This window comes from Cupressus sempervirens, chromosome 8 (assembly GCF_028749045.1).
Source record: "Cupressus sempervirens isolate cs-2001-9-10 chromosome 8, ASM2874904v1, whole genome shotgun sequence".
NCBI lineage: Eukaryota > Viridiplantae > Streptophyta > Pinopsida > Cupressales > Cupressaceae > Cupressus > Cupressus sempervirens.
In genome coordinates, this window is record NC_143125.1 from 405,307,963 (window position 1) to 405,325,434 (window position 17,472).

Genomic DNA, 17,472 nt, shown 5'->3' on the forward strand with positions numbered 1-17,472 from the left:
AAATGTCTCAGTCTGATTTTTAGAGACTTTTGACATGATTTTCGGGATTTATGATTTTTTCTTTGTTTTTCATAAAAAGCCGTTTCTGATCGCAAATCAGCGAATTGTTCAAAAACCTTACATTTTAAGAAATGGTTTTCAATTATAATGGGGGTTCTTTCTTTGTGTTTTGAATTTTGAGGTCATATTAAGGATCAAAAACTTGATTTGATAAATTTGACCTGTTTTGACAAAATCGATCTCTAGAGAACAAATAAAGAGATTTTTTAAAAATTTTTGCATTTTTGGAAAGCCCTCTAATTTTTAATAGGGATCTTTTCTTTTTCTTTTTATTTTTGGATATGAAATCATAGCAAACAAGTCCAATCTTGTTGACTAGGTTAAAATCAAAGAGTAAAAATGAGAGCATTTGTGATTAACTTGCACTCTCTTTGCATGCACTTGGTTGGAAGATAAATTGGATTTTTGAGGCAACTAACCACTTTTTATTGCATATTTTTATGTTACTTCACACTAACTTTTGGTGCTAACAAGTTGTGATTACAGGTTGCCATCCTTATGAAAAAAAATTAAAACATTGCATAAAAAGAACGCATGTCAAAGCTTCAAATGCGCAAGGGCTACTAACATTGTTTTCAGGGCTGCCCAAAGCATAAAAATCTAAAATTTCTTGCTTTTCTATTTTCATGTGTGTCATTTACTAATTGTTCATTTATCATAGGCACATAAAACTTGTGATTGGAGTCTTTTGGTAATAGGAGAGTATGCTCTTCAGCCTTGTGGTGAATCAGAAATCTTGACTTGCCATTTGGTTTCAAAAGCAAGGGGTAACTGAATCTTCCTAATGTGTTTGAGAGAAAATTATTGGAATAGGAGAGTATGCTCTTCACCCTTGTGGTGAATCAGAAATCTTGACTTCCGAAAGTTGATCCACTTTTGGTGTAGTTAGAATCCTTTAGAGGGCCTTCTCTAGGACAACCTGAGAGGAACGACCCAAGTGGGGACAAGCCGATTACCTGGCTCTTCCACCCACTATAAACTCAAGGCTACCAAGGACACAAAACTTTGGTAGACATAGTGTTTGTCTTCACCTAGTGTGATCGCTTATGGGATTTCGACCATAGGGAGATCACTAGGCAAGAATGCTTAAGGTACTCTTGTGGTCACGAGATCGGTTACTCATCACAAGGTGAGGTGTCCCATGATTGGGAGAAAGAGGAACACTATGAATGGAAGCCCAATCTAAAAACTCTAAGTTAGTAACTACCTTTTTTTTCCGCTCAACTTCTTGGTGCAAGGATTGATCCTAGTGGACTACCCGGATCACCTCAAGATTTACACTCACCATATGTGTTCCCTTAGTTGTGCTTATGGCACTTCTATGACAAAGCCAATATCTCTTGTGCGTAACCACTTGGTGTGAGGCGAAGGAGCATCAAGCGTGAGCCAAGTTGTTGAGTAATGAACCATGTCCTTTAGGTAGATATTGCTTGATGCGTTCTCAAATGTGGTATACTAGTGAAAATGTTTTGAACATACACATGATGATAATTCTAGGAAATTCTTTTGAGACCTCAAATATTCTTGTATCATGCAAGGTTTCTTTGTCCCTTGCTTGATTGTTTGAAGACTACTCCATGTGTCACTATCTTGCTTGGAAAGAAATTGCTTTTGAACATCAAACTTGCTATGCTATCAACTATTGTCAAACTTTGTCAACCAAGTCAAAGCATCAAGTCTTAACATTTTTCTTGTGTTGCTTCCTAAGGGGAGTCTCATCATTTGACTTTCATTTTCTATGTCTCTAGTTCTTGAACATGCTTAAAGTGGTGCTTTGGTCTTAGTGCTCATGGTCCTCCTATCTTCATGGTCTATGTTTGCTTGCTAGTTATCTTTTTTTCTGAAATGGTTGCCTTGATTTCTTGACTACACTCTTGGGTTGGAGACTTGTTCACTTGTCACCTTGCTTGTTCTATCTATTTGGCTATTTGGGCATCTTGCCTAGCTATTGACTTGAGTCATTCATGTCGTAAGTTTCTTGGACATATTGTTTGACAAGTCACTTTAATCTCTCTCTACTATCTTGGCAAGTGAACACTCTACCTCCTATAGTTTCAACATCAAGTTATCTTCTAGGCTCTTTTATGCTTGGCTTTGCATCTACCACTATGGAATTCAAATCTTGTGCTACCAAACCTCAACCAAATTTAGATTATCATGATATCCTCCATGTCACTAAAGAGTTTCGAGATCTATATGTGCAATACAAAGAACTAGAAGAGATAAATGATCTTTCTTACCTTCATTTCTCCAAGCGCATGACAAAAATGAAGTCTAAACTTGAGAAAAGGTTAGAGGAGAAGATTGCATCATTACATGAATCTTACTTAAGGTCTTTACATGCATGTGAGTCACCTTCTTTGAGGTCATCCTCTTCTTCTAGGTCTACATGCTCTACTTCAAGACATCAAATGTCTTCATCTTCTAGACCTAAAGACCTCTTTAGAGAACAACGAAGTGATACCTCCTTTGAGCCTATGCTAAAATTTCATGATGGACCTATCTTTGACCAAGATAATGATGAAGACATGGATGTATACCATTCAATTGAGAAACAACAAGAAGATCCTAGAAATATTTTTAAGAGGACTTTTACTCCCTTGGAACATTCTTATGATGACATTTTGCAAAAACTTCTTGGCAATAAGATCATCATGTTACCTAAGTCTAGCTCATATGGAAACCAATTCTTGGATATCTATTGTGCTTATCATCAACATAATGAGCATAGTACTTCAGATTGCATTGAGCTAAAACATAAAATCCAAGATCTTATTGATAATTGAATTATTGGAACCTCTAGTGACTCATTTGTTGAGGATACTTCTCTTGACCAAGATTATGTTGATGAACCTATGTCTAGTAGTGGCTCCATTACATCTTCCACTTCTTCCAACACTCGTGCATCTCCCAACACTTCAAAGCTTTCCAACATGCCTCCATCAAACAAAAAACCTAGTGCTTTCCATATGCAATATGTGTACCCTCAAGGGCTACCTCTAAAATAAACTCAAGCTAACCTTCACTTGGTTGCAAACCTTTTCCATGCTACCAATCCTAAACATCCTCAAACTTCATGCACTACTATGCCTAATCAAAGCACTACTCCATTCACTCTTCATTCTCCCTTGTCCTTAGAAGTGGCTCCATGTCAAGAGGACTCTCAAAAAGACAAAGCTATAAATGTCAAGAAAGATCAAGATCAAGCACCCTTTCATGTCTTTCAAGATTTTTCCCCTCCATATCCTATATCTTGTCCACCTCCTAAGTATGATGAAGATACCACTTCCATTATGTCCCTTGAGCTTACTGAAAATTATGAGAAAAGTTCTCTTCATATGCTATCCAAGGCTACTTGTCAAGATCAAAGGATCCCCTCATGTCCTACTTCTCCATATCCACTTCAAAATTGTGCTCAAGCTTCAAGTTCTTCTATTAAAAATTTTGTTCCTATCAAAGGTACTTATGAGTCTATTGATGGCTTTGACCATGTTGCTCATTCTAAAGATGTTGATATCCCTTCCCACTATCCATTTGCATCTTCTAAATCTATCCTTGGTCCTTATCCATCTAAGCTAAAGCATTCAAACCTTCCATCCATATTGGGGCCTTATGTTCCTCCATCTCCTACATTCACTCCTAGCTCATTCCCTAGCTCTCCTATAATACCTCAAGATCAACAAAGACACTCATCCTTGATGACTTTTCACCCATCTATACATCTAAACCATTCATATCATCCTTATTCATCCACAAATCCCAAGTCCTTTGGAAGTGAGAATAAACATAAGAATCCATTGAAAAAGAAAGATCACTATGTCCCATCTAATTTACATGTGAATGCTAAGAAAGAAAATGCACAAAAGAGACTGCAAAGGTCCACTATTAAAAAAGCTAAATCAAAGAAAATATGGGTTCCTAAACCCATTATTGAAGAAATGTGTTTTGAAATATCCAAACGAAAATCTAAACCTATATGGATTCCCAAGTCTCTTTTAGAAGACTTGAATATTGAAAATACTTCAAAGTTGACATTCAAGCTTCCAAAGGCTTCCATTCCATCTTCTTCCAAAAATCTTTCTAAAAAGCTTCCAAAGGCTTCCACTCCATCTTCTTCTAAAATTTTCCTACCACCTCATACATCTAAATCTCAAGCTATTTCATCCATGATTCCTCCATTGTTCCAATACCCTTCAAGGTGTGTGTCAATGTTGATCTTGTCCAATATTTTAGCTACCCACATGAAATCCTCTAAATCTTACACCTCCTTTCTATACATGAACTCCTATCCTCCATATATTCTTCCTACTACCATTTCTCTTTCATCACCCTATCAACATCTTTGAGCATACCTTTATATGGTCTTGGCTTATCATGACCTATCTTTTCTATAGGAGCATTATCTACATTCAAACAGCTTTAGCTCTTTATAAAAATTCAAAAAAAGAAGAAGAAGAAAAAATTGAAAAAATGAAAAAATGAAAATGTGCTTTAGTGAAAACCACATCTTGTGGCACCTTGGTAGCAAAAGTAAAGAGAAATAAATTTATCCTATGGTGAAAACTACTTCTTATGGCACCTTAGATAAGTACCATGATGAAAACCTGGCAAACAGGCATCATGCGTAATTCTTCCATCATCCATCTATCCCCTCTTCTCTCTTTGATCTTGACAATGTTGAGCTATCTTTGCATATTGGCTATCTTATCCACCAGATTTTCTATTGTGCTCTCCCATTCACTCATAGCCTCTATCTTAAGCTTTATTCTTATTGCTCTATCCCATTGCTATACTATCTAGTTGACCCCTTGGTCTTGATCATAATAAATGAAACATGGTTCTCATAGGTCTCTTGACATGGCTACTCTTTTGGACTACACACTTCATGCTATCTCACTTGTTGGCTTCATTGCTTATCCTACATGCTATCTTTCTCATTACTTCCATTGCTTATCCAAAATATGCTTCATATGACTATTTCACCTCTTTCCTTAGCTTGGGTACTCTTGAGGAGTCAGTCCTTGAGGATCACTTTCACTTGCTTCATACTCTTTTTTCATCCATCTTTTCTTATCCACTGGCTCGTTGCTCCATCATATCCTATACCTTGCTAGACATTGGGAGAAAATGTTGTGATCTTGCTTAAGAACTAGTGATCTGTAAAACCTTCTAAAAAATCCAAAAAAAATCATATATGATGCTTTAAAAAACCTAAAAATTAAAAAAATGTCCTGAAAAAATGATCATCTTAGTGAAAACCTCACTTTGATGTATCACCCAAAAAAAAAAAAGTCCTGAAAAAAATTTGTCAAGTGGTGAAAACCTGGAAACAGGCGCTACTTGAAACCCTCGCACCTATGTCTATCAGTCTCAATCACCTATTTTGCTACACATTTCCTAGCTTGGAATTGTTTCTTGTCCTTGTCTTGGGGGCACAACTTCTTAGCCTATTGAGGTATTCTTGTGCATTAGGGTTTCTTTGACAACTCACAAAATAGTGTTTCTCAACACTTCCCCCACCTTGACATCAAGTGTTTTTCAACACTTTTTAGATAGTTTACCTGCGGTCTCCGATGTCGTGATATTTCTCACTATCAGAATCAAGTCTTGAAGAAATGGCCAAGTGACTTACACACATGCACTTTAACACTTAAACGACTGAGCTATGTTGATCTTTATCTACTTTGTGTGTTGTCTATGATGATTTCTTTGCCATGTGTTCCCTCCCTAATAGTCTTTCGAGGATGTCGTTGACTAGAAGACTGGGGGCATGGGACATGTTTTCTTGATTTCTACTTGTGGGTATACTTTGTTTGTCTATAGTGTTGTAAGCATTTATGCTTGACCTATTCAACATTTTGACTTACAAATGTATCATCCTTGACTGTTTCGCAAGATCGCACTTGGGGTTTATCATGGCACTTATGCCTTGATATAGGTGTAATCTTGCTAAATTAAACTTAGGGAATCTAATCATGTAGTTATCTTGACTTACATGTCTCTAATGCTTATATTGGATTTCCACATACCTATCTGATATCGATCATATTCATATCCTCATAGTTATACTAGTGATGGTTGTATGATCTCATGATGTCCCTAATAAATGTTCAATGATGAAATTAAGAGTCTAAATGTTATGTGCTTCTTGCTGGTAAACCACTTTGCATATTAGCTTGCATTTTAGGTTCATTTTCTAGCTTAGTCTTGCATTCTTGCATATGGGGAGAGCTCTCTCTTCATCTTTTTGTGGACATATCAGCTAACTCCTTTCATATATTTCTTTACTTTCTTCTTGTTCATGTCTTTTCACCTTCTTAATCTTTTGCTTCATCTCTTTTCTATCTTGTCATCACATTATATAAAGTTTTGACCTCTTAAATAATTTTGACGTCCTAGATTCATTTTCGGGATCAAAATCCAAATTCGAGTTCATCTTGATGGTCAAAATTGTCTTTTAAAATTCTACTTTCTTTTGAGTAGTTAGCTGACCTTTTGAGGTCTAATCTCTGAATCATCACTAGGGCATCTTCATTTCTTCATATCTTCATCATTTCCATACTTCATATCTACTTAAATTCACTATTTCATGTCTAAAATCACCTTTCTACTCATTTCGACCTTATTTTTATGCTATATCCCTCAAGGTCAACTCTAGTCAAACTGGGGCATTTTATCAATTTTTTTAATATAGTCATTCTTGGGTTCTAATCATCTATCTGTCATCTTGGACATTGCTATATTCTAATTTTCTCATTTCTAGCCAGTTTTTGCACCCCCTTACCTCATTTCAATTTCAATCCCGAGGGGGCAGAAATACTCTATCACTGCTTAGGAGCATTTGTTTGATCTTCTCACTTGCTCTCACTCTATCCGCTTTTCTAAGTGTTAGTATTCTTCTTGAATTCTGACATCATCTCTTCCTAGTGTTCTGTATGACTGCTATCAGGCTGTGCATTCAGGACTTGCTATCTATTTATGTATTTCACTCTTCAGAATTAGACATCTATATCTATCATCGCCTACTTGGCTTCGATTTTTTTTGACATAATGTGTTCACAGATTGATCACGCATTAGTCAAAGAGGGGCAAATGTAATCACCTAAAAATGGTCATCTAGACTATTAGCCCCCTTTTCAACATTTTGGCTAAATTAATTTAATCACTTACCTAAGCCAAATTGCTAATAATCAATTTATTTGATTATAACCTATAGTTTGACTATGCTATCCTAAGTTCATTATTTGATTAAAAGAACATGTCCCCTTTTAATTAAATAAAAGACCCCATTCTTCTAACCCACTTAAAGTGCACACATAAAGTCCTTTTTCTATTTTGCAATTAAAAAAAAAGGCTTTGTGACTTTTGTCTTATATGACAAGTCAACTTATATTCTATTGGTTGACTTGTGTGTGCACATGGATCACTCCTCTTTTTGAATTCCACCGTTGATCATCCACCATCTTCATCCTGATATCTACCATCCATACATCTTTAAAAGGGAGAGATCTTTCTCCCTCAATCAATCCTCATTTTGAATATTGTTATGCTACAAGTTTTCTAACAGGTTTCTTTGGAGCTTTGTGGAGAACTTCTCTTTCTTGTCTACATTCTCTCATTCATGGCATTCTAGCTTAGCTTAGCTTTCATTTTTACATGTAGCTTAATCTCACATAGCTTAATAATGGTATTGTAACACTCTCATACATGTTTTAGCATAGCTCCACTTTGCATCTCATTTTAGCTTAATTTTCATTTGCATTGCATTGTTGAGGAATTCCTTGCAGATATTTGCACTCTTGCTCTTATCTCAAAGAACCTCCCATTGCATGGTTTACTAGCAAGAAGAGTATCTCTAAGGCTCATCTGAGAGTCTTCTTATTCTTGAAATATACTCTCTTGCACTCCATGGATAGGGAGCTCTAAGGCGGCATCCAAGCATTTCGAACTCATGGAATCGTTTGGATAGAAGGGTTTAGAGTGTCACACTTTTCGAGTGTACAATATGTTATCTTGCAGTAGAGTGCTAACTACAAGATCATTGTTGAGACATTCTAATAGGTGAATCAGTTAAATCTCTTAATAGACTAGTCCTAATAGGCTATTGTGAATCCTTTAACAATGTGCTTACTTCATTGTAAGTTTAAGTCCTTTAGTTAGGTACACTTCTAACAGGGTGTTGAAATCCTTTAATAGGGTAAGATCTAACAATCTTGTAAGCCTATAACAAGGCAGACCTTTCACAAGGTAAATCATAGTTTATGATCAAACATCGTAGCCTTCATTTGTTACAGTTTATTACTGTAGTAGTAAAGATTTGTGGGTTTCATCCCCACTCTAGTTTTACCTTCTCATTGGAGGGTTTCTGGGTAACCAAATATCTTTTTTCATATATGTGTTGAGTGTTATTTTCTTTCATGCTATGGATGAATATGTTTAGCTAGCTATTTTAGTTTACATGCAAATTGTAAGATGGATGTGTGGTGAATTTTTTAAGGGTTAAATATCTAAAGGATTGATTCACCCCCTCCCCCACAAGAGTTTACTTTCCCTATTGTATTTCCAACAATAGGTATCAAAGCCTTGTTCTCTGGGAAGGAAAGCTTTGAAACTTTGAGGAAAGATCTTGAAGATGGAATTCTACAAGTTGGGAAAGGTTATTGATAACCAAAAGATTGAAATATAGCTTTCCCTACATCAGTTGAATGAAGCAAGAGATGAGTTGAAGCACTCATTAAAAAGAAGGAAAGAGGTAGCTATTTAAGAGAATGACACACATTACTAGGATATTGACACTAATAAATTGTTTGCAGATGGAAACTCAAGTGAATTTGATGTAGTAGTTGTAGACCTAATGGAAAAGAATGGTGTCCTAACTAAAGAGGTTAGAAATCTTAAGATAGAACAAGAAGTACAATTAGTATTTCTATGTGAGGTGACTGAGTAAAAAAAGAAAGTTGAAGAAGACAAAGTCATGATTGAGGATGACAAAAGGATACTAACCACCAGACTAGAAGAGAATATATTTGAGGTTAATAGGATTTCTCACATGCAACTGGAAAAAATGAATCAAATGATGATTACCAATAATGGATTGAATGGAAAGGATATTGAGATCACAAAATTGAATTTTTAGAATGAACAACTAAGAAACGATTTGAAAAGAGAAAAAAATCTAAAAGTTTCAACAAACCTAGTGAAGCCATCAAGTACTTTGAGAAATTAATAAGATCTCCTAGATCTAATAGTGATATTACTAGATTGGGTTATACCAGTATTGAAGAAGGAGAATCATATAAAAGTGGTTAACAAAGGAACAACATGGGGAAGAGCTACAAACCTAATTTTCATAATTGTGGAAAGATAGGTCATATAGAAAATGTTTGTAGGATAAACAATGTAAATTAGAACCCCAAGAAGAAATTCTTGGGTAACAATCACAAGTGCAATAACCAAGGACATCAGGAACATGAATGCAAGACCAAGACATCAAGCACATAAAGGTTTGAAGGTTACTACTACAACTATAAGAAGCATGGGCATAGAGCATATGAGTGAAAATCCAAGCCTAACTGATCATCAAATAAGAAAGCCAAGGTAAACCATATTGACAGATCCTCTAGTTAGGATTACAATACAAGGTACTTTTGTCACTATTGTCAAGAGTATGGACATATTTCTAAAAATTGCATTAGAACACATTTCAAAAGTGACTACAGTAGGTGGTTGAGTCAAACTACATGTTTTGGTTGTTTGAAGATTGGTCACATTATTAGAAATTGTCCAACAAGGTTAAAAGCACCTAGCAGTGAATTCAATAAAGGAAAAGGAAAGGTTAATGTTGAAGAAGTCAAAGTGCAGATGAACAAGACATGGAAGAAAAAGTAAGATTGCAGCAAATCAAGTTCAAAAGGGATCACTTCACCAATGGATCAGGTGATCACATCACCACCAATTAGGAAATCAAGAGGTATGTGTGGGACTGATATTTCAAATTTCAATTATACATCAGTTCCAAGGATTTAGTTCTAAAAATATCATATATGCATGAAGTAAGATGCAAAACTATATAAGTTAGAACTTAGAAGAGATCTGTAATTTTTCATGTTACTGCCAAGCATGGAAAGTTTCATTGTTGTTGCCACATGAGAGTTTAGTTGTTTCCAAGATATCAAAGGTGATAGTGTTAGCCAAGTTCAATGTGATTTATGAGTGTAGTAGGAATGACATGGAAGATGAGTGAGTCAAAATTGCTATTGGAGCTAAGCTTACAGCTATGTAAGCACTGAGAATTTATTGTGAAGTTTCAAGGTTATATGATCAATTTTCAACCATTTGCAATTAGCTGAGATTGAAGAGAGCAAGAAGAACTTAAGTTAAATTAGAGAAATTGATTCAAGCATTTACAACTGAATTCAACTACTACTCAACACCAGACATCATATTTTTTAAGGTATTTATCATGTGTCAAGCTACGTTGTTTGGATTTACGTAAACTCCAATTAATTGTTATGGTATCTAGCTCTTTTGTTGCTATGGTTAAGGAAGGAAAGGAAGTTTTAAATGTTTAATTGATAAGAAATGAGATTAAACAACCAATTTTTAGAGTTTTTCTTGATATTTCTTACAAAAGAGACTCATCTGGTGCATTATCTACGATTCCACCACAAGTTTTAATGATATAAGATGTAAGGTTTTGCTACACTTGTAAGGTAGGAAGTATTGGAGACATGGAAATAAAGGACTTATATGGAAAATTGTGTGAAAATGGAGTATTGAAAGAGGAATACAAGGTTATAGAGAGAAAAGGGTTAAATTGTGCCCTAGATTTCCTAACATATTCAAGACAGAGTGGATTAAGATTGTGCTTAGTAGAATTCATGAATACTTTGTATTGTTGACAGATGGACCTATCCAAATTATAAAGAGGATTATTCACAGAGTAACAGGGTATCCAACCCTAGATAGACCTAAGACTATGAGTGATGCAAAAGAGGCAATTGAGAAGAATACAAGGTCACTATAGAAAAAGAGAGGGATGACCATAGACACAATTAATGATCCCCTAATTTCATTTGTAATAATATTTATTTCACATAAATTCTTTCAATATAGCAAGTTGAACAGTGTACCATACATGGTTGTAGATTTAGGTTACAAGATAGTAAAGAAAGATCATTCTTATGACCTTGCCAAGTTACAACTCTAGTAGTTATATGAAAACTTGGGAGCCATAAGAAAGACAAAAAGTGCACAATGCAAATTTGGTGTAATACTTGTTTGTATATTTTTCTATGTTTAGAACACTTTCACCACATTTGGGAAAGTAGCTTGGAAGACTAACAGATCAGTTGTAGTGCAGATTGATGAATTCATAAAGCAACTTGAAGATAATTTTGAGACTGTGATGACTAGTTATTTTGAAGACTTTAAGAAGTCAATGAATCAAAGACTAAGAATTCCAATGTCACTAGTAGAGAAGCATTTCAATGATTTTTTTTTTCTAGTTGATGTTGACATCACTTATGTCCAAGTTGTTGTTCCAAGAGTGAGATGGCTCAAACCATTGCCTTGTGAAATTAATGTCAATGAGGCATCTACATCCATCACTACTTTATTGGTAGAGGAAGTAGATAAGAGTGTTACTACATTTGGAAATTATTATTTTGCAAAGTCAAAGATCACAATGGATTTGAAGATAGCTTCTGTATTTAGAAAAAGAACAAAATTGTGACGAAGCTCAAGGAACAATTTCGTGAAGAGGCAGAAAAAGATGGTGAAGAAGATGATGAGGAAGATACAGCTTCTCAAGCACCACTTTCTCTTACAAATATTCAAGGAGAGGACCAAGGAGAAAAAGAAGTAGAATTTGATGAAGGTGTCAAGGGAGAAGAAGCCAATGAAGCACCTAATGCCATAGAAGAGAAGAAGAGAAAAGAAAAGTAGCCAACATCAAGCAAACCCAAAAAGGTTGAAACCTTCACAACAAAAGCCTATAGTTCCTATTACCATGGCTAGCACAAGAGCTACTACTAAGAAAACTCAAGGAGCTGAGAAGCCAAATGGAAAGAGAGCTAGCATAGTTATAAAAAAAGATGAACCTGAGTAGAAACAAAGAAGGAAATATATTGCCCTAGCTAAATTAGATGGGGAGAGGATTGAGTCAAATGATAAAAACTAATTCAAAGTGCTAAGTCATAGTCCCTCTTCTAATTTGGACAACTTGTGTGAAAATATTAAGAATAATGTTGATTTAAGTGGATTTACATATGTTGAGTTTGATACACTTGGGAAGATAGAAATGAATAAAGTAGAAAAATTTGTATATGCCATGATGGAAATTTTTAAGATGACTCCAATTGAGATTTCCAACTCTTTACCCAAGAGCCTATATGATAGAGTTGAGCAAAGGTGGCAATATAGTCTCACAACTGAGAGAAATATTAGAGAGACTACACTTGCAAGAGTGATGCTAGACTTGGAAAATTCTAAAATGAAAAAGGCTATTAACAAGTATAAGGGAAGATTTTCTCAAAAATACCAAGCCTTTAATATCTTGTAGAACAAAATTAAAGAGGTTGTTCATTAGAGCACACATTTATGGAAAGTGATCTATGTGCTGAAAACACAAAGGGCTATTGAGCAAGCACCTAAGGAAGTAGGTGAAGAGAAAGAAGAATAAGAAGTAGTTGAAGTAACAAATGATGAATCTGTAAGGGAACTACATGGGGAAGGCACTACAAAGACAACAGCTAAGGAAGAGCAACAACAAGACCAAAATGTACCAAAAGTGCATATTTCAAGTGCCAATCCACAAGTAGATATAGTAAAGATTAAGGATGTCTCTAACAGTACCATTCAGAACATCAATCCCCTAATAGAGGAGGATATGTAGAAGATATTGACTGAGTCCACTACCAAGCCACAACTATGCATCCATCCTATTTTGGTGAGTATGGATGAGATTGAGAAGGTAGAATTGGCATCTACAGGGGAGAAAACACAAGATTTATCCATTGTCCCCTCTCAATCTATAGAAGTGCAACCTACAATGTCTATTGTAGTATACAAATATAGTAAAGATTAAGGAAATAAGATATAGTAAAGATTAAGGATGTCTCTAACAGTACCATTCAAAACATCAATCCCTTAACAGAGGAGGATATGTAGAAGATATTGACTAATTCAACTACCAAGGCACAACTATGCATCCATCCTATTTTGATGAGTACGGATGAGATTGAGAAGGTAGAATTGGCATCTACAAGGGAGAAAACACAAGACTTATCCATTGCCCCCTCTCAATCTATAGAAGTGCAACCTGTAATGTCTATTGTAGTATACCAAAGGAAGGGCATTGTGACTTCACATATCAGCACTATGGTACAAAATGTCTCTGTACCAGCAGTTACAATAATTAAACAAGATGGGACACTAGTCCAAATAGGTTGGGAAGCTAGTCCTGCACCTACACCAAAAGCACAAGGTGGAGCAAAAGTTAAAGAAAAGGATAAGGTTAGGATTGAAGATTTAGCCTTGACTATGAAGCTAGAGGAAGTGACAAAAATTTAGACACTAGTAACCTTACCAAACACTACTACTCCTCTTCCTAGTCAAGCACTTCATAGGCCAAGTATTGAAGCTACATCATTGCAAGCATCAAGGCCCAATCCTAGCATAGCTAAGTTTTACAAGGTGTGATCCTATGGTGATATCAACTTATATGAGGTGATTTAATTGCCAAAGTTTGATATTACATCACTCACAATCAAACAAATGAACATATTGCAAGATGCTCTAGCAAGGAATAAATAGCAAGAATTTCTTAGAAGGGAGCATAGGTAGAAACAAGCACTTCATAACATCAAGGACATATCTCTTGATGCATTCAGCCTACCTACACCTGATGAAGCCAAGCCAATCATTGAGTAGTTGGAAAATATTGTAGAGAAGATCAATGATGAAGACCTAGAGACTAATGTAAAATTACTGGAATGGTCTGAGAAGAAATTTCAAACAAAGGTGAATGAACAGATATCAAGTGCCATTGCACTAAACTAGGTTGAGTTAGCAACCAAAATTAAGGGTGAAAAGAAGATTTTGGAGAACATTTTCTCTCTTTACACCAAGTTGTGTGATGTTCCCTTGTTCACACAAGAAGTACAGAGACACATTGACCATCTAGAGGGAGATTTGAAGAAAATAGGTAACATTCTACAACAATCTCCTAGTCAATTTCAGACTCATTTCAGAAATTTGTTATCAGCATAGGGTCAGTCACTAGCTTTATATGCTCAAGATGCAAATATTAGGGCTACACTAATCAGAATCCAGTCCATGTTAACCCCTCACATGGAGGAGTTACATAAGGAATAGCCTATGCAGAGATGTTGATGAAGAAAGATCCCCATCTTTCTACTCATGAAGGCCTAGTCACCCTTGCTACCAAGTTGGACATTCAGATCAAATCCCTAGAGGTAATGTGTGATGACTAGGACATAGCACTAAAGATTATGATGGAGGTCCATAAATCATTCTTGGAAAAATAGATAATTTGTGTACCACCCATGACATAAGTTTCAAAAAGGGAATAATGAATGAAAGATTTGGGGGAGACCAACCAAAGGGGGAGACTAGAAATAGAGTCGGCATCGCAGATCTACTCAGCAAGATATTTAGTTTTAGATTCAAAATAGAAAAATCAATTTAGGGTGAGTTATAAAATTTTGAGGTATGAATGATAATTCATAAGTAAGTTTTGCAAAATTTTGTATGTAAGTTGAGCACTGAATAGAGATTATCTAAGTTATGCTCAAGAGCTAAGGTTATTCATACATGAACGAGTTTTTTTGTCACTCATGTCAAAGGGGGAGATTGTTAATCTCATATTGGTTTTGACATATGAGTGATAATACACTTAATTCATTTTCTTAGTTCAAGCTAAACAAGTAATGTATGTCGAGCATAAGTTATCAAATAGTGTATGTCAAGCAAGTTATACAATATATGCCAAGTAAGCAGTAAGTTTCGAGTCACTCAAGTGTTGAGTAGATAGTGGATGTGGAGTCATTTAGATGTCACGTGATTAATGGATACTAATTTAGACTAAGTTATAGCATTGAAGATATAGTGGATTTTGAGCATTAGACACTTCAAGCATCGAGTAAGACAGTTTTGACATAGTTGTTTGTAATGGCACAAACTACTATGTAAACTATTTTTGAGCTAACTTAAGGATTTTTTTGGGCTTCTAGATGATAAGGATGAATTGATATTTACAATCCCTATGGAGTACATGTAACTAATCAATCGAAGGGATGTTTTAAGAAAAAAAATGAGTGAATCACAGTCATTTATTCATACCAACCCTATGTCAATCTTCAAAAGAAGGAAAAACCCTAAAAGAAAAAGGAAAGAGGAAGGAGCGAAGAGAGAAGTTTGGATGTTTAAAAAAATTATTCATGGTGGCTAAGGAGTTGTGAATTAAGATAAATTGTAGAATTAGTTAAAGGAGAATAGAGGAAAGGAGTTAGAGGAAAAAAGTGATACATCTAATTAGAGAGGATCAAGTACACATCAAGAAAGAGGTGATCTATTATTTGGTAGTAGAGTGCTAACTGTAGGATCATTGCTGAGACATTCTTATAGGTGAATCAGTTAAATCTCTTAATAGAGTAGTCCTAATAGGTTGGTGTAAATCCTTCAACAAGGTGCTTACTTCATTGTAAGTTTAAGTTCTTTAATCACATTGGAGTGTTGAAATCCTTTAACGGGGTAAGTTCTAACAATCTTGAAAGCCTTCAATAGGGTAGACCTTTCATGAGGCAGATCATAGTTTATGATAAAAAATTGTAGCCTTCATTAGATATACTTTATTATTATAGTAGTAAATATTTGTGGGTTTCATCCCCACCCCAATGTTACCTTCTCATTGGAGGGTTTCAGGATAACCAAATATCTTGTGCCATATATGTGTTGAATGTTATTTTCTTTCATGTTATGGATGAATATATCTAGCTAGCTAATTTAGTTTACATGCAAAGTGTGAGATGGATGTGTGGTGAATGTTTTAAGGGTTAAAGATTTGTAGGACTAATTCACACCCCCCCCCCCCCAAATTTACTTTTCCTATTGTATTTCCAACAACATCTTGTAGAAAATATTGACCCATTAAAATATCTATTAAGGCTACCCTTACTAGTCAATTAGAGAAATGGATCGTGATTCTATCCAAATTTAACATTGAGTATGTCGATTGTAATGTCATCAAAGGTCAAGCTATTGCAAATCAGCCAGTAGATTTCCCTTTGCAAGATCATGCCCCTATGCAGATTGATTTCTCTAATTCATCTATTATGTACATGGAAAATGTTCTTTGATGATTCCTACACAAAAAATCGATCACGTGTTGGGATTTTGTTTGTTACACCTCATGGGTAGACTATTCCTAAGTTTTATAAATTGCTCTTTCCATGTACAAATAACATAGTTGAAAATGAGGCATTGAAAAATAGGATCAAACTCGATATTGAATGGAGAATTATTGAGCTACACATATTTGGAGACTCTCATCTTATTGTCAACCAAATAAATAATTATTAGCAAACCAAAGATGAGAATTTAATCCCTTACAAGATGGTTTTTGATGCTCTATGGCACTACTCCACATTCATCACCTTTTAGAAAATACCTAGAGAAAAAAATAAGTTAATTAATGTTATGACAACCTTGGCTTTCTATTTGACAGCTACAAAAACATGAATTGGGATTTGGATTCTTGGTGGAAGAGCTCCATTACCCTACCTATTAATCCCCTAAAAACCATGTCATTTGCACCATCATTGATCATAAACAATCTCTCTATGCCTAGATCTATTCTTATCTTTGTGACCAAATCATCCCTGGTGACTTAAGCTATAACAAAAAAAAATCAACTCATCTATAATGCTTCCTATTATACCCTAATCTATGGTGACTTGTTTAGAGGGATTCTAGACACACACAAAAAACTTATTATGTGTCTAGAGAAAGATGAATCTAAATGTGCTCTAGTTGAAGTCCATGAGGGCATATGTGGGTCTCACTCAAATGGTCTTATGTTAGCTTTCAACCTACTAAGGGCTGGTTACTATTGGCCTACTATTAAAAAGGATGTTTTTAGTTATGCCAAGTCTTGTAAGAAATGTCAAATGCATGGGAACCTAATTCATGTTCTAGGTAGGGAGCTTATACCATTAGTTACACATTAGCCTTCTCAACAATGGGCATTTGATTTAGTAGGTAAGATCCACCCCAAATCATCAAGAGCTCAGAATTTTATCATCTCATCTATATATTATTTTATGAAATGGGTTGAGGTTGCACTATTATCTATCACTATAGGAAAAAAAATCTTGTTATTTATCCTGAATT